Source organism: Lactuca virosa, chromosome 5 (assembly GCF_052849685.1).
Source record: "Lactuca virosa cultivar CGN04683 chromosome 5, Lactuca_virosa_CGN04683_v6, whole genome shotgun sequence".
NCBI classification, from domain to species: Eukaryota; Viridiplantae; Streptophyta; class Magnoliopsida; order Asterales; family Asteraceae; genus Lactuca; species Lactuca virosa.
The window spans coordinates 135,092,350-135,104,679 of NC_136430.1; positions in this window are offsets into that span (position 1 = coordinate 135,092,350).

The following is a 12,330-nucleotide window of genomic DNA, read 5'->3' on the forward strand; positions in this document are numbered from 1 at the left end:
TTTTTGAAAAATATAAATTCCGAAAATAATATTCGAAAAAAAATTTCGAAAATTTTCAATTATTTTGCATTTTAAAAATATTTTTTTTATCTACTAAATGAGTGGCTAGAATTTCGTCTCACAGTCTCACAAACTTAGGCCGCCTCACATGAACCTTACTATATATATATATATATATATATATATATATATATATATATATATATATATATATATATATATATATATATATATATATATATGTTAGGAATAAATCCGAGATGACGAATGCGGAATATCAAGAACAATCAGAATCAATCACCACAATATGCAAGTAATCTGATAAAGGTTTTTCTTGTATTGATTATGAGATGAACGTACAGAGAAAACCCTAATCTGGTCAAAAGCTTACACCAAAAGTAAACCTAATGATTATTTATAGGGAACAATAAATATCTACCATAAATATAAAATAAATGTCTAATATAAAACCCTTAGAAGAGCTCGATTAAGAACTTCTACTGTAAAGGTATCGTAGGGAATCATAAAATTATTAACCCTAAAAAGGCTTCCCTAAATAACCAAATATGCCAAATCAGTTTCAATATCTCAAATACTCAACAATCTCCCCCTAGATGTTGAAACTGATGAAGATCACGATTTCCGATCTTATTGGCATTTCTCCCCCTAAATTGTGATACTCATCAGCACATGGGGTCTTCAAAGCAAGAGAAATAGAAATAATCTTCCAAATACAAACTCCTCCTTGAATAATCATCACTCCCCCTTGAATCTTCAACCAATACCATGGAGAGAATCCGGAACGTTAAGAAGAATCACCAACAATCTTCAAAACCCGTCAGATCTGATGAAACAAATTCTTTTGGAATATCCCCAATTCACAAAAATTAAAACCGGAAAAATAACAAAAATTAATTTTGTATTTTTCGATTTTTAAATTTAGAATGGTTTGAAAAGAATAATACCAAAGAAAAGGTTTAGAAATGAAAGTATTTTGGTAAGAAGGGGTAAAAGGTGGTAAAATCCCAAGAAATTGAAAGAATTAAGAATCTTGGGTAAAATCTGTGAAGATTTGAAAGTCAGGGGGCAAAAGTTGAAAATATACCCCATTTTCTTCATTGTAACGTTGAATAAAGATACATCTTCCAAGGGGGTTAAACTTGTAAAGCTTGCAAACATTTGGGGACTGAAGATGTAAATTGAAGCGTCTTCTTCACTTAACCGGATGAATACTCGTTGTTTGACTTAGGAAAAGTCAAAATCAAAGGAACGAACCAAAAAAAATTCCGATTGCCAATTACTTTGCAATACCCATGACAGGTTCCGATTTCTTAATTATCACATTCCGAAACCGATTATGAACAATTCTGAATGCAGCTTCAAGTTCCAAATTTGGTTTCTAAATTGTAAAACTTCGTTTACAGTGAGTTTCAATTTTACATCCGAGTACCGATCTTCAATGCGATTACAGTTTCAGACCTGATTTTCAGTACCGATTCATGTAAATCAAATTCCGATTCAACAGATCTGATGGGACTTCCAATTCCGATTTGGAATTTTGTGAATTACCGATTTCAATTTGCTTGAACCCCGATTTCAGTTTCAGGAACAGCCCCGATTATTGGTTATGAATGATATCTGTATCGCTTTTGTGTCTTGAGGCGAGAGACGGAATTTCGTTTCTTGATTTTCAGTTCGTTTCTAAATCTAGTCAATTGATGATGAACCGAAAGCGAATCCCAGGTTCGCTTCAATTTCATACCCAAAGCGAAATCAGGCGAAGGTTCGCCTATGAACAATAGATTCGGGTTTGGTTCTTGTGAGTTCGGTTCTTAATCTGAGTTTCGCTTCTTAACTTGAGTTCGGTTCTTATTCGTCAGGTTCGCTTCTATGAGTTCGGGTTCGCTTCTATGAGTTTGGCTTGTGAGTATTCGCTCTTGGATCTTACCGAACATCAAAGAACGGAACCACCAAACAAGCGAAACTAACCCCAATTTTCCAATAAAACCGAATCTCTGACCCTCCTGATTGCAGAGAACTGACATTTTGTACCCTTTAATCATAAAAGTGTTAGAAGGCAACTTTCTTTTTGCAGAAAAATGACAATTTTCATCCCTTTTTCAACTTTTTCAACTTTTTCAGCCTTTTGTCAATTCCAACACGAAAAAAAAACAATAAATTTGATTTCTTCAACACAATATCATATCTTTGAACCAAATCCACCAGATTTCACCAAGATTTTGTCCTCATTTTCGTTTTTTTAGGACAAAACTTTTATGAGACTTTTGGTACCCATTTAAGATTCAACATTGAAGTATGTTTCTTGCATACCCACTTATTTGAAGAAAATCTATCATCCTCTGAAAATAATACCCGCTTCTTAGTTGGAAAACAAAAATTTCCAAAAATTTCATTAAACCAACCAAATTCTCTTTTCTTTTCCTTCCAACTTCTAAGATTTTTAAGTGAAGAAAAATGAGAATCAGAGATTCTTTGAGCATGCTTGACATCAACTTTCTCAACCTTTTCACAAGCATTGGGTACTTGTACCTTGGGCATCCAAACTTTCTTCATTTTACTCTTGTTCTTTCTCTTCTTCCTCCTTTTCTTATTTCTAGGCTTCAGAAACAAATTTCGGATCTGAACATCTTTTTCTTCTTTCTGAATCTGAACATTTGAAGACTTTGAGACACAAACTTTTGGGGTTTGGTAAATCTGAATTTCTTGAAGAATTGGCTTTCTGTAAGGAATCATTCCTTCAAATATATCATCAGAACATAAAGAATCATCTGTTTGAGTTCCAATAGAACAGAATGTCTTCACTTTCACGATTTCAGATGAATTTCTTTGAGATTCATCTTCTGAAGTACCTGATTCGGAATGTAACTCTTCTGAAAAACATGAACCACTTGACTCCCCTCAACAAGAACATCTGGAGTCATCTTTTCTTCAGAAACATGAGGAACATTATGAACTTCTTCTTTTTCTTTTTCAGCCCTTTTTATCTTCAACATCTGTTTATGTTCCCAATCTAAATGTTCATAGATAACACAAATTGTTCTACTATTCTCTCATTCTTTTGCAATTCACGTTCATCAACCCGTGAGTAATGATTTATTTTCTTATCAACAAAAGAATTATATAACTCAGTACCATTCCTCAACGTAGAATCACCAAGAACATGAAACAAAGTTGATTTGTTTACACCATAGATTGGTTTAGTGACCTTTAATCAAAGTTTTAAAATGGAGTTACAGAATAAAAGATCCATTAGATCTTCAACAAATGATAGAACTTGAAGAGAGAGAAAATAGATTTGATAAAGATTCTAGAGAGAGAAAAACGGATCTGAAAGGGTTTTTAGTGAGAGAAAACAGATCTGAACACGAAAATTCAAATAAACACGAAAATTTTCTTCTAACTCCCTTCCAGAACACGATTCAAGAACAAATCAGATGAAATAATGAGTAGAAGATAACAGATCTGAACAAGATTTTTCAATAAAAACGAGGTAAAGACTTTTTCTTTTCAGAAAACTTACAAAACTTGAAGAACAAGGTGAGATTCATGATAAAATATCGCCATAAAAAAAATCGATTCTTGCAAAAATCGTTGTGATCTACAAGAACCCGCTCTGATACCACTTGTTAGGAATAAATCCGAGATGACGAATGCGGAATATCAAGAACAATCAAAATCAATCACCACAATATGCAAGTAATCTAATAAAGGTTTTTTTAGTATTGATTATGAGATGAACGTACAGAGAAAACCCTAATCTGGTCAAAAGCTTACACCAAAAGTAAACCTAATGATTATTTATCGGGAACAATAAATATCTACCATAAATATAAAATAAATGCCTAATATAAAACCAATGCCTTAGAAGAGCTCGATTAAGAACTTCTACTGTAAAGGCATCGTAGGGAATCATAAAATGATTAACCCTAAAAAGGCTTCCCTAAATAACCGCCAAATCAGTTTCAATATCTCAAATACTCAACAATATATATATATATATATATATATATATATATATATATATATATATATATGAATCACTAGATGATTCATTTGTAAGATGATTCACAAGAAAAAATTCCCAAAAAACATCATCATGATTCATTTTTAAGTAAATTAAGAAAAAAATTCACTTTTATGACAATTTTAGTGAATAACAAAAAAATCATTGTATAAATGAATCATCGAGATGTTTTTTTTTAGAATTTTTTCTTGTGAATCATCTTACAAATGAATCATCTAATGATTCATTTTGTTTGTTCGCTAAAAAAATATGTAGAAAAATAACTTCTTACTTTCCTACCAAAATTTTCTTTCTTATTTGATCTTGACTCTCTCTCTCTCTCTCTCTCTCTCTCTCTATATATATATATATATATATATATATATATATATATATATATATATTGTATTGAATTCTTTGATAGGATATTAGGATAGAGTAACAACTAAGTACAATGTTTATCCTTAAGTTTTCCTTTAATATGGTTCTCTTACATAATTATACTGATACATACATACTTAACCATACACACCCATATATATATATATATATATATATATATATATATATATATATATATATATATATATATATATATATATATAATTATTTTGATTTAATATTTATAGGATATTAGGACAAAGTAAGATCTAGGTACAATGTGTATCCTTAAGTATGACCAATATAACGACTAGGTACTATGTTACCGTAGAGAATTGGCCAGCATAACAACTTGGTATAATATTCCAGTGAAATTTTAGGCATTATAACGACTAGGCATATTATCATTCTTAAAGTTTAGGTAGGGTAACTACCATGCATAATATTATCCTAACGTTCCATGTATTGTGTAAACTACTGATATATTATAGATAATAACGATTTTGTAAAAATCATTGATATAGTTTTATAGCATGTATCCCCCTCACCCCCATAAAACATTTAAAAACGGTAAAAGTAGGGCCGTGAACTCACCCTTCAAGCGTGAAACGTTGATGTCGGATAGCGTCGGGACCCGGGATCTACCAAACTCGAGAGAATAATAACAATCACTAAAATATATAAATAATAAAATTTTCTTGAGATTTTTAGGAAATTTTCGAGAGCAAAACGAAAGGAAGATAGGAGAATCAATGTGGATTTCAGAATGAGGGTTGCTACCCCTTTTATAGTTGAGAATTTTTGGGTGTACCTCGTGCATGCTACGTCACTCCAGTCAGCTGCTGCCATGTGTCATATTCTGGTAGGTCCGCGTCACCCTTCTAGAAGCCCTGCACCGGACGCGCGTTGAAAATGCTAATTTTTGTAAAATCCGTAACTTCCTCATACAAGCTCCATTTACGATGTTCTTTATATCCATACGAACTCCGATTTTGGTAGTCTTTTTCTCAAAAATCTTATCTCAATGAGTACTATGATTCTCCTTTTTCTGACTTTAGGTAAAAGTCAACCATTCTCTTCGTAGCTGTTTGACGTCACATATTCCTTGTGCACGGTTGATTTTTATATTTTATAAAAATACATAAGGAGCCGGATTTATATGAAATTTATATTTACGGGATCGGGACAACGTGTACTTTCGGAATATGTTATAAATAACATTACTTTTTGTGCACCTATTTGTAACGTCTGGTTCCTGGTATGCATTTAACTCATTAATTTATTTATTTTGGAAGGGTAACTCGACGAGTTGATGGCCCTAACTCGTCGAGTAGAGGGCAAAATATGTGTTGGGTTTAAGTTATCTACTCGACGAGTAAAGAGCCCTCGAGTGGGCGAGTAGATCGGCCAGAGTGAAAACCTAATTTCGGGGTTTTTCACCTTATTTAACCTCCTTCACCCCACCCTTTGGCCTCATTTCCAGCCTCCATGTCCCTAACCATAATTCACGAAACCCTCGAGATTCATTTGAGAGTGTGATTCATTTTGAGTGATCTTTGTGTACTTTTGAAACTTGTGGAAGAAGAAGAAGAAGATAGAGGGCTCAAGAGGGAAAGAGTATATCCAAAAACTACACACCATTTGCTACATTTTCTGGTAATCAAGTTTCTATCTTGGCTATTAGTTCATTAGATCTCTTTATGTCCTTTTCTATGAGGGTTTTTGGTCCAAGAATGATAGCTTTTGGAGAATGATCGATCCAAGTGGGTGTTCTTCCAGATCTAGGACCTAGAGGGGCTGATATGACATAAAGGTGCAAACTTTATGCAATTGGAGCCCCCATGCAAGCCATAGAGTGTCATATTGGCCTTTTTAGCCCCAAAAGGCCATGCATGTGGAAAATGTGGGATCTTTACGCGTCCAAGTAATGTTAGGGGTTAGATCTGGGGTTGTAAGCTTTAGTTTAGTGTATGGATGGCTTAAGGACCAAGTTCTAGGTCCCAAGGAATTAGGGTTTGAGCTAAACCCTTTAAGAAGAGGTATTAATGGGTAAAGTTAGAAACTTTACCCTTAAAAGGACATTTTCAGGGTTTATGTGAAATATGAAGCTTGGATCTGAAGTGTAGGGGCTTAATCCATTAAGATAGCCCAAACAGACAGGGGGACTCGGCGAGTCCAGAAAGGGATTCGACGAGTTGAGTCAGGTTGTCTCGATTTTATGCCAGGTAGAACTCAACGAGTCTGTGAAGGGACTCGACGAGTTGACTCCGTTGATCACGAGTCTGAGTAGTATAGGAACTCGTCGAGTTAGGAGGTAACTCGACGAGTTGAGTCGACTGGGAGTTGACCTTGACTTTGACATTGACCAGGACGTTCACTTTGACCAGGGGTAAAATGATCATTTTACCCTAAGAAGGATTATCAGATTTTGATTAAGTGTTATTGTGAAATTGATAGTCGGGGAGTCATTGGAGCAGCCGTCAGGGATTCCTCACACGAGATTTCACAGCTAGCATACGAGGTGAGTTTCCTCCAGTAGGAACGGATCTAAGGCACCAAGGCTGACCCGTTTAGTTAGTAGTAGTTCCGGACTACGGTCCGATTCCGGACAGGGGCCCGATGTAGGTTTATATGCTTTTTTGGATTTCGATCTGATGCCGGGGCGGTCCCGAGGAATGCTTGTATGCTTGATGTCTTTGTGATTCTTACATGTGTTTGTACTTGTATGTTTCCGGACTTCGATCCGATGTCGGGGCGGTCCCGAGGAATGTTAGTATGTTTCCGGACTTCGGTCCAATGTAGGGGCGGTCCCGAGGAATGTTAGTATGTTTTCCGGATTACGGTCTGATGTCGGGCGGGGCCGAGGAATGTTTAAATGTTAATGATATATGCTTAGGGTTATGTGTGTTATTTGATTATGCTCACATGTATTCCAAGATGTGCTCGATGTCGGGCGGGGTCTGATGCCGAATAGGGTTCGATGCTGGGCGGGGCCGGATGCCAGGCTAGGCCCGATGTCGGGAAAGCCGACGTTGGGGGATGACCTGATGTAGCAGGGGCGGGGACCAAGATATGTTTATGTGATATGTGTATGGTATGTGGTAGTTGAGGAGACTCACTAAGCTTCGTGCTTACAGTTTTCAGTTTTGGTTTCAGGTACTTCCACTAGCAAGGGGAAGGGCTCGGGATGACTGCATGGCACACACCACAGTTTTAGCCTGGGAGGATTTACTCTGATTTTGACATATGATTTGATATATTGACATATATTATGATATTTTTGAGATACACGGTTTATGACTTTTATGTGATGGATGATATTGGTGGTTTTTACTAATGAATTAAAATGAAATTTTTGGACTATATTTTTGGGATGTTTCACTATTTTTACAGATTGCGGACGATTTGGTTAATTTTTCCTATCTATCATAATACGAAACTTTATATTTTTATCATAGATTGATTTATATTACGTATTAAGTCTATTATACTCAACGTTTTTCACTTTCCGTAAATAACGATCTGTGACAATTGTCACAATTATTACAATCAAACTCTAAGCACAAAATAGCAATAATCTTGCAAAATGAGAGATAAGAGTGCATTCTATTTTACTCTCGGCTTTGCATTCAAAAAGGAAGAAGAATAAGTAACTAGCACAAGTTCTCTCTCTTATTATATACTTCATGAGTTAGAGGAAATCCCATGCTTTCATTTAATACCTCAAGTACTTGCAAGCAACAAGGTGATTGTGTAAGAAAGTCGAAGAAGCAATTCCACCTCATACTCCTCCTAGTTGGTAGTTTTAAAAGATAAGAAAGAGAAGTAGTGGAATCCATATCATCTCTTAAATAACTTGTATACAACATGTTGAAATGGTCCATTATAAGTCCAATATGTTGTGAGTAACATTTAAATCATACAACATGATTAAAATGTAGCTAGTTAAAGTCTTTATAATTATTATCTCAATGAAACAATAATTTCCTAATTTATTTCAAGTGATGATTTATTTATTAGTAATCATATTACTTAATAAATAATCAATTAATGTTTACTTCTTATATGGTGTGACCCAATATGATCATATATTATTAGCAAATATCATTTTCATAATGATCCTCTAGCATAAAAGATATTTCACTACATACATGATCAAATACATAGTTTTACATGCATAACCACAAATACATATTCTTACTTAGGATTATAATCTGTATAATCCTATCAACTATTCCTCTATGACAGGCTCAGGTGCAAGACTCTTACATACCAACATACCTACATGTATATAAATAAATGTATAACATAATCTAAGAGAGAAAAGAGAGCGAGAGAGAGAGAGAGAGAGAGAGAGAGAGAGAGAGAGAGAGTGAGTGAGAGAGCTATAACTCACTTTATCAGTTAGTGAAGACTAAATGTCCCATTTTCAACAAATTTTCCATTGATGCATTTTGATCCACCTTCTTTGCTCTTAGGCCTATTCATACATATATACAGACATCATAATGCTCGTTTTATCCTATTAAGAGATTAATGTCTCTTTAAGTCAAAATAACCATTTAATGGATCATAATTCTATCTTTTCATTCCCTATCTCTTAATCCAGCCCAAACAACGAATTAAGCACCCCATAATACTTAATTCGTTATAATCTAAATCTAATGCATCAATTCATTATTTCACTACTTAGGGTTTCAAACCCTAACTCTCATTGGACTGATTCTACCATGGGAATCACTTTCTAAGGTTGGTTTAATCTTATAGATACTATCAATAGCATCATACTTAATCTATAGGCTAATCTAACCAATTCACAAAACACCATTAAGCCATAATTAGCTTAATTATGGAGAAGATGATTATATCATGAGCTTTCCACCTTCAATCCAAGTCACAAGCACCATTGATCTCTTCTTGATTCTTATCCAACCTCAAAATCGCCAAAGCTTGGCTATGGAGGGTTTGAGGATGTGTTATGACGAAAATGAAGGCCTAACAACCTTTACATCCGTTGTGACACTATGCAACAGTGGTCTCTTTACCATTCTGTGGTGACCAGTTGACCTCGATTAATGGCATCGATTTATGCCTCCGCATCGTGGGGCTCTTTTTCCATTAGGATCCTACTTTAGCCACCACGTTGTGGCACCCATATACCACACCGTAGGGCAAAGTACATTACCTTTCTCTTACAAAGAATAACTAAGTCTAGATCACTAACTTCCTTCACCGCACCATTGTAAACTCCTCACCAAGCTATAGTGGTTGTATGACAACAACCTTCAAGGCTGATTACATTCCAACCTTGGGACATTTTTCTTCAATCTTCAAACCTTCATATCTTCTTCGTCTTAAACCCATTTTCTATGATCTTTATATCCATGCGAAGGTGGGAACATACTCTACAAAAATTTTAAGTCATTTCTCTCTGAATTAATATGTGTCTTAATCTATTAAGTCACAAACTTGGCCTAAAAAGCACAGCAACACCCATTTTACTCTTTTGGCCAAAATGCATCTTCTCATGTATTTCTTCTCTTGAACTTACTTATCTAACCTCTTATAAGTGACTTAATCTTGTCTTGGCCATTTTCATGAAGTTACAACTTCATAAAATTATCTAATTCTTATAATTAACCAGTTTTCCCTTTTGGACAATAGTTGATTAAAAGTCAAATCTCTCTAAATTTCGGGTTCTTACATGCATACTTTGGAAAGATGTTCTTTTTGATAAGAAGATTGGATGATATACCATAAGCCCTTCTTAGGGAATAATCCAGAATGAAGATTTTGTGTAGTTGTTATGGATGGATTGCTCTGCGTGCTCATTTCATAATGTGTTGGCAGCGTTCCTCGTCAAAGGAATTGATTGGCGTCTTTTGTCATGAAGTGATTGTCAGTTTTAGAGTACCTATTCTAGAGATTTAAACTGACAAGTTCCCGATTTTAGGGGACTTTGCAATGAATTATTAGTAGATCGGGGCTGGAAAGTGAAGTGTTGTGGTTGGTAAAGTACAAATAGTGGAATTAATGTGGCGGTAGTGGTTAAGTTAGTGCATAGGCATTAGCTTGAATTAAAGTAGGAGTTAGATTTTGGGGACGAAATCCTTATAAGTGGGGGAGAATTGTAACACCCCGTTTTCACTTTTCGATATAAAAAGATATAAATAGTTCGTTATAAAAATGAAAGTGAAAATATGTTTCGTTTTAGCCAAGATGATCAACATGAAAGTTGTAGTACTCGTCAAGACGAACGTGTGGATATAAAGAATGTCGAAAATGGAGTTCGTATAAATAAGTTATGATTTTTATAAGTTTTAAGCAAATTTTATAAAAATCACCACAGAGCGGTAGAGATCCACCACGGCGCGGTGTATTAAATGCACCTGGCCTCTCCAGTTGAACGTCGCATGTAAGCAAGAACCATCAGACTGGCCAGTCACCGGGGCACATCGTGCCTATGGCCGCAGCGCAACGCGTTATTTCTCAGCTAAAAAAGGAGGGTCTCCCCTCCTCATTTCTTTTCTCCAAGTATCTTTCAAGAGACTTTCTCTTTCATCCTTGAGCATTTCGGTCCTTCGTGATTCGACTTCTCGTTCTGTAGTTTCAGTAGTGAAGAGCTAGAGGTTTAAAAAATATATAAGAAGTAAGCATCGAATTTCTGCTAGCGGATATTCAGAGCTTGTCAATCGGGTAGGTTACACTTTCGTTTAAGTATGACTTGATATTAAAAATACATTTTGTCGTTATTATGAACCTGTGTATTAGATTAATCTTTAATCATAGTTGTTATACTTATCGATCTACTTACGGGTGCGGTGTCTAAGGTAGACATATTGGTCTGGTTGTTGGATTTTAGAAATACTATATGCCAAAATGATCATGTCTCTTGACTGTCTTGATTGGCTAATCCTTATTTGATAATCATTTAGTGTTATTGGGATTAGTAAATGATCTAGCTTTTGTTATCATATTTCCTTCAATGCTGATCAGTTATAACATTATAGGTCATTTCATGATCGGAGCGCCTACTCGTTGGTTGGATCATTGATAGTTGTTCGGGTAGTTGTTCAAGTGAGTTTCTCACTATACTATACACTGAAGTATGTGTCCTTGTATGCTAGGATATGGTTAGATTGTAATATGTTGTTAGACAGGTAGACTTGTAGACTGTTACCTGTGATGTTTAGTTAGCTGTTTATTTGTATTATGTATTCGTTGACATATTTTGTATTGGGCTGAGGCATTCCAACTTTGTGTAGAATGGCCAAGATGCGTACGGAACAACTTAATGCTAAGTGCCAAAGGGGTGAGTTGACGACAAAATCTACATTAAGTGGTGTGAGTCTAGACACTCACAAAAAGGGCAAGTTTATTGTATTGGCGGATTGGTTTTAGTGCCAAGGGTCTTGCTTGTATGTCTGTATGTGTATTGTTGTATGTGACATTTTGAAGAATTCATTAAATTTTGGCTTACATTTGGTAAGTAACTGTTTTGCAATTATTTTGTTATATCGGGAGGAATGGCAAGGCTTGACTGTACACACACTTCGACATCATTATTTGAGATTTCCACATGTTTTATTTTATATTCTGATTTGAATAGTTGACTTTTTGATTATCAAACAATTATTTTTCCTTATGAATGAATGAATGAATGTTTGAATGAAATATTATCCTTTAAAAATGATAACTTTTGTCAAACATCGGAACGTTACAGTTTAACCATCTTATTTTAAGGTCAATAAAAAGCCACTCTAATTGTTTTTAGGTGATGCATTGAAAAAAAATTATGTGAAGATTATATTCCCATTGAAATTGATTTTACTAAAAAAAATCAAACTATAATAGTTAAATCTTAAAAACAATTTTTTTAACGGTTAAATTAAAAGTATAATGCTTTTTACAGAATTAAAAGTTTT